The sequence below is a fragment of the Onychomys torridus genome, chromosome 10 (genome assembly GCF_903995425.1).
Source record: "Onychomys torridus chromosome 10, mOncTor1.1, whole genome shotgun sequence".
In the NCBI taxonomy this organism is placed as follows: domain Eukaryota; kingdom Metazoa; phylum Chordata; class Mammalia; order Rodentia; family Cricetidae; genus Onychomys; species Onychomys torridus.
In genome coordinates, this window is record NC_050452.1 from 42,759,168 (window position 1) to 42,772,028 (window position 12,861).

A 12,861-nucleotide genomic window follows, 5' to 3' on the forward strand; every position below is an offset into this window, starting at 1 on the left:
AAATGTCTGACTACATGTTCTGTATCTCTGCTGTGATTTCCAATGTCTATTCTGGCTTAAGAATATGTCTTTAAAAAATTAGGGAGAAAAAAAAACAACCCAACCACACCCACTGGAAGCAAATAACACACATACAAAGATGAGCTGGGGAGCTGTGGCTTGCTTTGCCTCCTTCGAAAGCGGTTCCTGTCAGTGGTCAGTTACAATCAAGGCAGAACAAAGTTCCCTGATGTCTACTGAAAAATAGCAGCCTGCCGCGTTCCTTTCAATTGCTCCGTTGCCCAGGCAGGCCGGCCTCCAGCCAGAAGCCAGCAGGCAAAATTTAAAAGCCACGCTTCAAAATGTTAGTAGCAGCTATCAATGCCTCCATAACTCTTAGCCCTCTAGATATGGGGTCATCTTTCAATACTACCCCACTGTCATATACAACATTTGTCTTGTCCCACATTCAACTGATTGTGTCAAACTATGGAGCGACTATATAATACACATATACAATAGCACAATGAAAGCAATCATCTCCAACCCAGTTTCTTTATTTATTTGTGTGGTATTACAAAGTTTCCCTGCAGTAGGGAGAAAGGCTGAGATGTGTTCAGCCTGCAGTGCATCTCAGAGGAGTCGGCGCTCCCCAGGGCTGGGGTAGAGTCGGTGCTTGCTTTGGGTTTTAACCAAGGATGCATGGTTTCCAGCATTTTAACAACCAAATTTGTTTTCCTAAATTCTAATAAACTCTGCTTATATTATGTAGAACCTATTTTCTGTTTCACCGAGGAAAGTTCAATAGACTGATGTTTATGCATCCTAGAAAAATAATAGGCTATCTAAAATAGCATTCAACTCACCTTGATTTTTCTAGGAAGGGATATGAATGAATTCTTCCACCCAAACAAATCCAATTTGCAAAGGTATATCTTGATTTATTATAATGGAATGCAATTCACAAAATTGTAATGAGATGTTAAAGAGGTGATTGCCTTAGAGTCTTTTTCAAGTTGTTTTTAATCCTTATATAAAAGCTTCTAGTGGGGGGGGAGTTGACTTTGGGGCACCAGACTATTTTTTTTTCTGAAGTTACACCTGCTGTCAGTCGTGAAATGTCAACAAGTCGGTAGAGAACATTGAATTATTTAGTCACCGGAAAGGTTGACAAGGCATTTAGGTACAAGCCTAGATGATGGGATGAATGAATATCGAGGAGGACTGGGCTCAATCTGGCACAATCACATAAAGCACAGATTTATTACGAGAAACATCGACACACAGTTAGAAGCTGCCGCACACATACGTCTGTAATTGCGATTTGTATGAAGCTAGTAGGTAAACAACACTATTAATGTTTTTAGAGAATTGTCTCATTTCACGATGAATTTGCAATGTTTCTGAGCAATAAAGAACCTACTTTGGCCATGACAACTTCCTCAGAAGAAAATGAGGAAGAAAGAGACCATTTGAGGCAATCAGAACACAGCCTTGGGTAAAGAGTACAGGCATGGATGGACTCAATAACAGTGATGATCACAACGCAAACTGAAGAAGGAGAGAGAAGAACGTCTGAACTGAGGTGTAACGGATTCTCGGTAATTGTTCCACACCACGGAGTGGAGCGAGTCGTTCAAAGCCGAGTCCGTCTCCTTCCCAGTATGTTCCGAAAGAAAATGAATCTTGTTAATATCCTCACAAAAGTCAATCATCTTTCAGCAATCAAACAATGCTCTTTGTAACAGAGCTGCAAAGTACGTGGGGTTTTCAGCCACACTGTAATATTTTTATAGCCCTGCAGTCACCATCTATTCCATATACACAAACATCCGCGTACCCAGAAAATAATTGTGGATAATTCAATGTTCAGATTCGATAATGGATGCTCAAATAAATATGAGAATTCCAAGCAAATTTGTGCAAATGAAAAAAGATTTCCTCTGACATAATGGCATGGTGCAAGGCTGTGTGTAATGAGCTGTAATTTGTCTGGAAGAGCATTTTAAAGGGGTTGATCCATCCACTGGAAGGGCCAGCAGCCGTTCCAAGCCTCACAGCACTGAGCCGGCCTGCCTCGTCTCAGAGGAAATTACACCACAGGCCGGCCAAATTTCTGACAACTTCCATAAATTACTTCAGATTTTCATATTTCAAATTTCATCTGCATTCATCATGTGAGTTTGACTGGGGAAGAAATGTCTAGGAGCAGCTCGGCTAGCATTCAATGCAGCCGTCCCAGGAGCCTGCCCTGGGACGAGATAATTGAATTTCGTTTTGATTAGATTATTCCTGCTGCAGTATACTGCCAATCTGAAGTATTGTGCCTTCTTCTCTACTTAACCTTCCTGCCCCATGCCTGCTCCAGCCTGCATGCAGCTCTCTGTATTGCAGAATATATTTGAACAATCAAAGTTAGGAGTTATTATTTTGCTTTCCATTGTCCATCCTTATAAAAGCACACATCCTTCACCGGGCTCCCTCTTCCCAGAAATCAGATTATTTTTTTTCTTTTCTTTTCTTTTTTTTTTTAGTTTGTAATATTGTTTACCATTTTCAGTGGAAAGTGCCCTGTAATTTAGGTGGAAAATCTAAAATCATTACTAAATCTTGGCATGATGCAATAGACCATAAATAAGGATCATCTTTAAAACAACTATAATCATCACTCAGCGACACATGAGAGACCGAAAACAGGTGAATAATGAATATGCCCATCCATTAAACTAAAAATCTATTGTAAACCGAAGTTATTTTTCAACCCTTTACCTAATGGTCAATGAAGAGAGCCCTCCGTAATCAGTCTCCCAGAGCAGGCTATTAGAGATGCAGAGTACAAACTCTTGGTAAACATGCAAAAGCATAAGCACTATTAACTTAGGAGGAATACTGGCACAATAGCAAAATAATCTGGAAACAGACGCAGGGAATTTAATTTGAAAACACAGGATGGCGATTAACAGTACATATGGACTGTGGCTGTCTCACAATGCCTAAGCACAACCCCCCGCCCCATTTTTAGAGAATGACTACATTTATGTGAGATTCAATAACCAAAGAACACCAAAAATGTTTGTCACTGACTAAGTCAGAGGCAGGATTATTAGAAACACAGATAAATAAGCAAAGCTAATGTTGTCTTTTAAGTGATATCTATCACTTCCTCCTTATTGAGTTATTTCTTTAAACAATATAAGTTTTTGTGATGCCGTATGTCTGAACTGAGGACTTTACCTTCTTTATTGTTCTCCATTTTGATGAAAAAAATTGAATTGGGGTCTGTTCTATTGAATTTTGTTCAGTAAATATACTGAAATCATATTTTTTGTTAGAAACTATCAATAAATCCAGTATAAGAAAAGTAATAAGATACAAATATGAACAGGACCTTTGCAAAGGAAATATTACAAAGAGAGTGAGCCCAGAAAATCTATTAGGGAATGTGCTTTTCCCTTGTGCCAGGAGAAAATGCAGAGAGAAGGAAGGAAACTGGGTTATTTTTAATACAGATTCCGTGCTTGAAACAAAAGCACGCCTAAACTCTGTCAATGGTTCAACTGAATCCTCTTCTTGACACTGTAGTTAATAAATACAATAGGTGCACACCTAAATCCTTTTCCTAAATTAAGACAAATCACTGAAGAAACATCACACTTGATAAGTCATCATGATTTCAAGATTATGAAAATTAGGTTTTTTTTTTTTTTTTGGTACACTTTCTAATAGAGTGCACCTAACAGTCTCAATGTGTCTTAAAACCAATTTAATAACATGTGACTAAATTATCTATGTCCATAATTCTATTATTTCCTACCAGTGATATCAGAAAAAATATCTCAAGGGCATAAGAAGATCTAATTGATGATGGGTATATCTTTTGATTCAATGGATGACATTAATTCCTCCTAGTTTTGGGAAATATTGGAGGTCAAGAGAAAAAGAAGTTGTGTTTTTCTTTCCACTTTTTCAACTCAATCAAAATTGTGGGATAGAAAATGACACAGGAAGCAAAGCTGACTTGAGCAGCTCCATTCAGAAGACTCCTCGTTTACCTGGTAACCTTTGCCCACTCCTGGAAATCAGACCACTGGCTGTCAGTCATCTGCAGTGCTAAAAGCTCCCGTGGTATCTCCAGTTTTGTATGTCCTCAAGGAAGAAGTCCACAAACCAGGAACATTAATGGATATTACTTATTAACTAGACTTTTGAACAATATTTTCCCTTGGATGTGGTCACCATTTTTAAATAACTTTCCAATAAATGAAATGTAAGAAGAAAAAAAATGTGATTTGGTATTTGCAACTTGTCTTAAGGGTCTCAAACTTGTTCTAATAAAATTAAATGCGTGCACTTTTAAAGCACTATCAAATCACTCGCTTGAAAATCTCTGTGATTCAATGCTGGAGCCACTGTGCTGTTTGGCAAGGAGGTCTGGCAATTAAGCTTTTTGTACCCGGTATTCAAATTTGAGAATGTCACTTTATTACTTTGATTTTTAATTATGGACCATGTCAGCAGAAAGACTTCCAGTGAGTGCAGTTAAAAAAGAAAAAAATTCCCCGTCTTTCCTGGAAATGGCAGTCGATGAGAAAAGCCGCATTCCTAGAAATGTATAATTTATGACTGAAGCCAGAGGCTCCCGTGGACCATCAGAAAGGTAGCTCTAAACCAGGATGGCTCATATGGCTGCGTGCCTTTTGCAGTTGAGCTTTGGCATGTGATGATGAGGAGTAGCCTGGCCACTTCAAGTCTTGTAAGCCGAGCTTCAGAAGAAATGTAATTAACTACACATTTGCTCTGCGGAAGGGTGAACTCATCCTTTTGACTGAGCATGACTTTGGTTGCTGTTAAGGAAAATTAAGACTTGACTATGGTGAGTCATTTTCCCAAGACAGACCCATTCTCTCACAGGAAAACTCCATACCATTCTGAATAATTCTGAGCCTGTCATATTACATAACTCCAGGGACCCTGTCAATATACACTGTGTTGGAGCTAAATTCTTGGAAGCCATTTTTAAAAATGGCACAGAAGCAGGTGTCCTTGAATTTTAGGCTCCCATGTAAGCTGTGTTATGTTTCTTTATGCAGAGCAGCCAACAATAAGGGGAAAGTGATGGGAAAGGACCCATCAGCTCCATTTTTCTCTACCAGCTTTACCCTTCCACGCCATGTAGACTTTTTCAAGCAACTATGAGGAAATATTTGGAAAACATTGAAATTTCCCAACTAAGGAAGTAAATGAACAAGAGGAAGCCTGTCCCTGTTTTTATAATCTCACCTCTTTCATAGACTTAGGGAACCTGGATGCTAAGTTGGACATGTATCTCTCTGTTTGTGAGAGTGGCGGTGCCGCATTGGAGATGGGACCCAGATGGAACAATTTGTCCTCGAGGTGGCCTCCCCGAGTCCAGGGGAGGCTTTCTTGTTCTCTGAGAGACATATGTCGGAAACTCGGGTTTCTATCATGGAGGTTCAGATAGAAGTAATTTCTTATTTGTTGAATTCTAGGCTTCGTTCTTTTAGTCCTCTCAGGAATATGAATTTGGGCTACAAATTTTTGTGGTGGTGGTTATCTCCCATATCCTACCCTCAGTACCAAGGTTTAAGATAGAGTTTTCTTTATCGTCTTTGGGGGACAGGCTTATTTCCAGCTCACCCCCACCTTTTTCTTTCATCCTCAATGTCTCTTAAGGCTAAGAAATCTCAAGTCCCAAGTCATGAGGTCTCAGCAAAGGCTTCCCAGTATGATCTTCTGATTCCTGGTCTGTTTGGTTGCTTTTGGATCTCATGATGTTATTTATTTGATGCATTTGATGATTTATTGACTAATTAAAACAAAGTTAAAGATTTTGATTTTAAATTTTCAAAACAGGGTTTCTTTGTGTAGGCCTGACTGTCCTGGAACTTGCTCTATAGACCAGATTAGCCTTCAACTTAGCGATCTGCCTGCCTCTGCCTCCTGAATGATGGGACTAAAGGTGTGTACTACCACTGCCCAGTTAATTTTTTTCTTTTTCTGCAATTTCTTCTCTCTCTTCCTTTCTTTCTTTTTCTTTTTCTTTTCTCTTTCTCTCTTTCTTTTCTTCTTTCTTTTCTTCTTTCTTTCTTTCTTTCTTTCTTTCTTTCTTTCTTTCTTTCTTTCTTTTTTTTTTTTTGACACTGGGTTTCTCTGTGGAAACTTGGCTGTCCTGGAACTTGCTGTGTAACTTTTAATAACTACTTGAAGTAAATGTAAATTGGTAAACCCCTTTGGAAACTGTGTGGTAGTTTGTACTGAAACTAGTCCTATGCACACTTATGACCAACAGCTGTTTACTTGGGTGTACAGACCAGAGAAACACCTAGAACAATTCTCCAGAAGACATAAGAATGCTAACAGTAGCCTTACTCATGTTAGCTGTGGAGGTTTCAATGAGAATAGCCCCCATAGGCTCATATATTTGAATGTTTGGTTCCTAGTTGTTGGAACTGTTTAGGAAGGATTAGGAGGTGTGGCTTTACTGGAGAAGGTGTGTCACTGAGGGTAAGCCTTAAGGTTTCAAAAGCCCATGCTAGGCTCAGGCTTACTTTTTCTCTGCCTTCTGTTTGTTGATCAGATGTAAGCTCTCAGCTACTGCTCCAGCACCATGTCTGCCTCCCCGCTGCCACACTTTCTGCCACAGTGGTCGTAGACCAACCCTCTGAAACTGTAAGCAAGCCTCCAATTAAATGCTTTCTTTTATAAATTGCTTGGTGTCTCTTCCTAACAATAGACAAGTAACTAAGACATTTGCTTTAACTAGAAACTTCCAAACACTGTCAACAGGAGAATGTTTACATAGACTATGGCATATTTGTGTAAGATTCTTTCTTCTGGCATGATATAAGGAGTTTACATTTTCCTTTTAACAACATGTTTGGGTTTAAAGAAGGAGAGAGCCAATCTCCAACTCCAAAGCCAACTTTAATTTTTAATTGAGCTGGAACTACAAGAAGACCATTTGTGTTAAGTGTCTTTAGAGAAGAGCAGAAACAAACATTTAGGAAGACTTGTTAAATTTTATAGATGATATATCAGTAGGCCAGTTTACTCTTTTTCTTGGGACTTTTTTTTTTCTAGATGATTTGTTCTTTTTCTTCAGATGTCTCCTTTGTCCAGTGTTCTTCAGATTCTTTAGCCTTTATTCTCCTGAAAGATAAAAACAAAAACCTTTCCCCAAGACTAACTTTGGGGAGGTTCCCTTTTGGCAAGTTATATCTAATTAAATGAAAAGGCATGTGTTAATGGTATAAGTTAGTTTAAATTGGACGGTCATGCTGGTTAGTGAACTATCACCTCTTCTAATTAAGAGTTCTCTCTTGTTCAAATCGAACCTTTATTAATTTTGATGGTATCCACAGCTTATCTTCTCCTGTAGAAACAAAAGCAAAACCACGTCCCCAACGTAACACATATCCTGGTTTCCATTCTGAGGTCAGCACATCCTTAAAGTATATTGGCTGATTTAATTCTGTAGTTTTTTCTATTATCCAATGTCTCTCTGCAGCTGTTGTTCCTTTCTCATTAGCACTGAGAAAATTCAAAGTTAATAGAGCATTGTGCAGTCTATTTCTGGGGGTTTTTGTTACCCCTTTCTGTATATTTAGCATATCCTTTAGAGTTCTGTTTGATCTTTCTATAACTGCTCCATAGCCAGGAGCTCTTCCTGCTCAGTCAGGATCTCCTGGGCAAGGAGGATATTTATAACTTCCTCATTTTCATTCATGTCCTCTTTGGAAACATCCTCTTTCGAAAGAGATGAAGCCACCCACAAGCCAAGAAGAATGGACAGCTGAATCCCCAAAACATCAACCATTTCCAGAATTGTTAAAATCCTGAATCATGACAGTACACTAGTGGAATTCAGGTGTTTCTGGTACGTGGACTACTTTCACCCAATGTGAAAACTGTAGACCTTGTGTACACCCTAGTTCACAAATGAGTCTGTCAGATACGCTAAGCCTATAAGCTGAAGATGATGCCTCAACACTGTGGAGAAAGCTCGGGTGACTATCCAGGCAGCTGGCTGTTTCTATCAACTCACATTTTTTGGAAGTCGCTTGTTTATACTTCCTGTTTTATTAGGTAGTATTATTTCCTTCTTGGGTCTCTGAGGGAGTTGAAGATTAGATAGTTATGGTTATAGTTATAGTTAGTTGAAGAATAGGTAGTTGTAGTTATAGTTTTCCTAGTTAAGAATTTCAGAAAAGAAACTCCCTAAAGAGGTGTAAGTGTATAAATTTGAAAGACATTATAAGATGCTTCTCTGTTAGTAATATAAGATAGGATAGAAAGTGAATCAGGTACATTTTGGACTTACCAAAATAGGATAGATAATGGAATATTTTCTCTGAGTCCGTCAAATGCAAATGGACTAGACATTGCTTGTATATATTGCTTGTATATATTGTATATAGTTATTGTACTTATTGTATATAGTTTTTCTTATATTAGGTATAACTTTTTTCTTTTTATTAGAATAAAAAGGGGAAATGTGGTGATATTTTAATTGTGCTGAAATGTGATTTATTTGTATGTTAATAAATAAAGTTTGCCTGGAGATCAGAGGTCAAATAGCCATAAAGAGGAGTCAGGCGATGATAACACACGCCCTTAATCCGATCATATGGCAGACAGAGTGTCTGTGTGGTCAAGGACACAGCCAAGCATGGTGACACATGCCTTTAATCCTAGTACCAACCATAGAGACCTGGAGGTCTGTATAGACAGGCAGTGACAAGGAAGTCATGTGGCTGGGCTTAGAGCCAATGAGAAGGCAGATAAAAACACAACTCAGACAGGAAGAAGCTCTCTGGGGAAGCCATGGTGGCAAGGTGGTAAGATAAGGTAATTGGGGGCTTGAGAGATGGCTCAGCGGTTAAGAGCACTGGCTGCTCTTCCAAAGGTCCTGAGTTCAATTCCCAGCAACCACATGGTAGCTTACAACTATCTATAATGAGATCTGGTGCCTTCTTCTGGTCTGCAGGCATACATGCAGGCAGAACACTGTATACATATTAAATAATTCTATTAAAAAAGATAAGGTAGTCATGGTTTTTCTCTAGTTATCTGATCTCCTTGGCTATTACCTCTGTATTTGGCTCTGTGTTTCTTATTTAATAAGACTGTTTAGAAATTCGACTACTTATTTGTACTGTGTGCAATATTTAAACTATTACACTGAGACTGGGAAGAAACAAGTTAAAATGGCATGTAATGAGATGAATGTGCTGTTGAAACACAGCTAACCCAGACACAAAAGAAAGTGCACAGCATTTCATTTGTATGACACCCCAAATCAGCAAATCACTGTGGTCTCTACTCTTCATTTGTATGACACCCCAAATCAGCAAATCACTGTGGTCTCTACTCTTCATGGCTGGCAGGAAACTCAAGGGAGACGTTTCAGAATTGTTGTTATTATTTTTTTGTTCTGGGTGCTGGCTACACAGATCTGTTCAGATAGTGGGAATTCATCAAGATCAAGCACAATGCTTAAGACATCTGCCCCTTTCCGACGGTATTATGCCTTCTGAAAAGGAAAGACACTTTACGTCTTTTTAGGAGTCTGTCTAGATGAAGAAGTGATCAGAGTAAGCCGTTTGCCATAGTTGAGATAATGAGAGGAAGTTGTGTTTATCTTGATACTTATACTTCCTGCATCTGTTTGGCCCATAGTAAGTACTCAAAAATATTTGTGGGACTCACATATTTAGTCTATCTATGTACATTCAAGCCAACATGAGCGTGCGTGTGTGTGCACACGTGTGCATATGTGCATATGCATGCATACATACACACAATTATCAGTTGACTAGCTCTTTTTTTTTTTTTACATTAAAGAACCCCAGGAAATAACTAATCTAATATATACCTATAGAAATTCAATTGCCTGTCTAACAAATGTGAATGAAACAGATTGCACTACTTTGTTCACACTCAGAAAGCAAAGGAGTAAATGAAAGAGGTTCAAACTGTTACCAGCATAGAAGGGAACAGAATATCTTTAGGATCCAGGTATGAATGAAAGCAACCTGTAAATATATATTATTTATATTTTGGATGTTTTGGCCTTGAAAATGTGAGCTCTTTGAACAAGAGTAAAAGTAATTTCCCTAGTGTGAAGGGACAGGGGAAAAGTCTTTAGGAAAGTTCAGATTTTACTTGAGGAAGTTGATGCTTATTACAGAAGGTACAGTGGCCCTAAAGGGACATTTCAGTACAGAGCTGTGCAACCTTGCCCAACCTCACACTCCCTACTTTGTTTTGTTTTTCTCATTTGCAAAATGGGAGGCAGGTTTCTTTCCAATCTAAATTTCTGTCATTGTGTAATATTATGTAATTGTGGGGAAAATTGCCTTTTGAATTACTTTAAAAATATGAAATCTACGCCATGAAGAAGGAAAGGTGATGTTCTAATTTAATTTCTGTTGCTGTGATTAAAATGTCCTGACAAAAGGCAACAGAGAGGAGGAAGAGATTTGTTCAGCCTACAGCTCCAGGTTGTATCCCATGGCTGAAGGGAAGCCAGGGCAGAATTCCAACAGCGAGTCACGTCATAGCCAAAGTCAAGAGCACAGGGAGAATAAATGCATCCTTGCTTGCTCGATAGGTTGCTTCTCCTCAGCTAGCTTTTTTCATTCTTATTTAGTCCAGAGCCCAGTTCATGAAATGGTGCCTCCCACATTAAGGGTGGGTCTGTCCACCTCAGTTAACACCCAAGGCAATCCCCCTGAGACACACTCGCAGGCCAACCTAATGTAGACAATTCTTTATTAAGAGCCTTCTCCAAGGTGAGTCTAGGTATTGGCAAATTGACATGTTGTTGTGGAATGTTATGTTTTAACTAGGCAAAGATGTGTTACATTTGTTTATGATGTGGAATATTACTTTAACTGTGTAAAGGTGTGTTACTTTTGCTTCTGCTGCGTTTATTTAGTTTGTAAAGATGTGTTGTGTTTGTTTCACCTTGCCTGCCCAACGCACCTTATTGGTCTAATAAAGAGCTGAACAACCAATTGCTAGGCAGAGAAAGGATGGGCGGGGCTGGCGGGCAGAGAGAACAGACAGGAAGAGAAGTCTAGAGAAGTGAAGGGAACGAAAGAGGAGACTGAGAAGGAGATGGACACATCTGGGACCGGAAGCCAGGCAGACATGAGAAGCAGTGAAAGTAAGAACAAAGTAAGAGATACAGAAAGAAAGAAAAGTAAAAAGCCCTGAGGCAAAAGGAAGATAAAGAGAAACAGCTTAACTTAAGCTAAAAAAAAAAAAAAAAAAAAAGCTAGCCAGAAACGAGCCTAAGTTAGGCCGAGCCTTCATAAATAGTAAGAAGTCTCTGTGTCATGATTTGGGAGCTGGTTGGTGGCCACAAAGGACAAGCCTGGTACAACATGTAAACTAACCAGCCCAGGTGGTTTGCCAGCTACAGGCATAAAGTACCATAACTTTGATGTTGCTTAGCAGAAGCCTTGTAAAGGATTGAAGAAGGTTTAGAATTAGAGTGTTCATGTGTCACACTCTCCTTGCATTTCGGTAACTATCACCATGGCAGAGAATGGACAGCTGGCTTTCCACTGATCCTGTGCTGTTCCTTTTCATGGGGATGTGGCCAGACTCCGTTTCTTACTGTTCATCTCATCCTTTCCTGCCGTCTTCATACGGAGGTGTGTTTCCATGTGGGCTCCTTCCTTCCTTCCACAGCATGGAGTCTCGCAGGCCCGTTGGTGGAGGAATTCCCACCCTAAATTGGTCAGCTGCTGACCAACCAGGAACCCGTTTTTTTCCCTTCCCGTAAGCAAGAAGAAAACATATTTCACATATTGTATATCATTTGCGTTTAACTTACAGACTGCCTATTTAACTAGACAACTGTAGCATGAATCTTAAAGAGTCTTATTAATAAAACCAAATCTGAGGCCAGTTATTGGGGTGATTGCTGGAAGATCAGAGAAGCAGAACAAGTCACAGCTATCTCACCTTGCTAGTTCCTCAGGTGATCCTGTTTCCTCAGGCTGGAAGCTTCTGAGTCCTCCTCCACATGAATCTCAGCTGAACTGTGTTGCTCCAAAGCTCAAACTAACTACATGCTTTTTCCTTCTTTAGTTCCTGGTCCTCACGCCTTATATCTCTTTTTCTTTCTGCTCCCACTCCCTGGGATTAAAGGTGTGGTCACCATGCTTAGCTGTTTCTAAAGTGGCCTTGAACTCAGAGATATAGTGCTGTGGATATTGCTCTGTGTAAATAAAGTTCTGATTGGCCAGTGGCCAGGCAGGAAGTATAGGCAGGACAAGAGAGAAGAGAATTCTGGGAAGTAGAAGGTTGGAGAGAGACACTGCCAGCCGCCGCCATGAGAAGCAACATGTAAAGACACTGGTAATCCACAAGCCATGTGGCAAAGTATAGATAAGCAGAAATGGGTTAATTTAAGATAGAAAAAGTAGATAACAAGAAGCCTGCCACAGCCATACAGTTTGTAAATAATGTAAGTTTCTGTGTGCTTTCTTGGTTGGGTCTGAGCGACTGTGGGACTGGCGGGTAAGAGAGATTTGTCCTGAATGGGCCAGGCAGGAAAATCTAACTACAAATGGCGCCCAACGTGGGGCTCGAACCCACGACCCTGAGATTAAGAGTCTCATGCTCTACCGACTGAGCTAGCCAGGCTCACCTCTCTCAATAGTAGACTGGCATTTAATAGAGAGATGTGGAGAAGAACAGGATGCCAAGATGAAGCCACATATACACAGCCAAGAAAAATGGACAGCTGAATTGAAAATTCAATAATTTCCAGAATTTAAAATCCTGAATCATGACATGACACTAATGGAATTCAGGTGTTTCTGGTACATGGACTGCTCTCACCAA

The 12,861-nt window shown here is 39.6% G+C and overlaps 1 non-coding gene across 1 annotated transcript; it reads right to left on the reverse strand.

Moving 5' to 3' along the window:
- Positions 1-12,587: 12,587 nt before the first annotated feature.
- Trnak-cuu lies at positions 12,588-12,660 on the reverse strand. Its single transcript has one exon. It is a non-coding gene; the product is annotated as a tRNA-Lys (tRNA).
- Between the last annotated feature and the right edge of the window lie 201 nt (positions 12,661-12,861).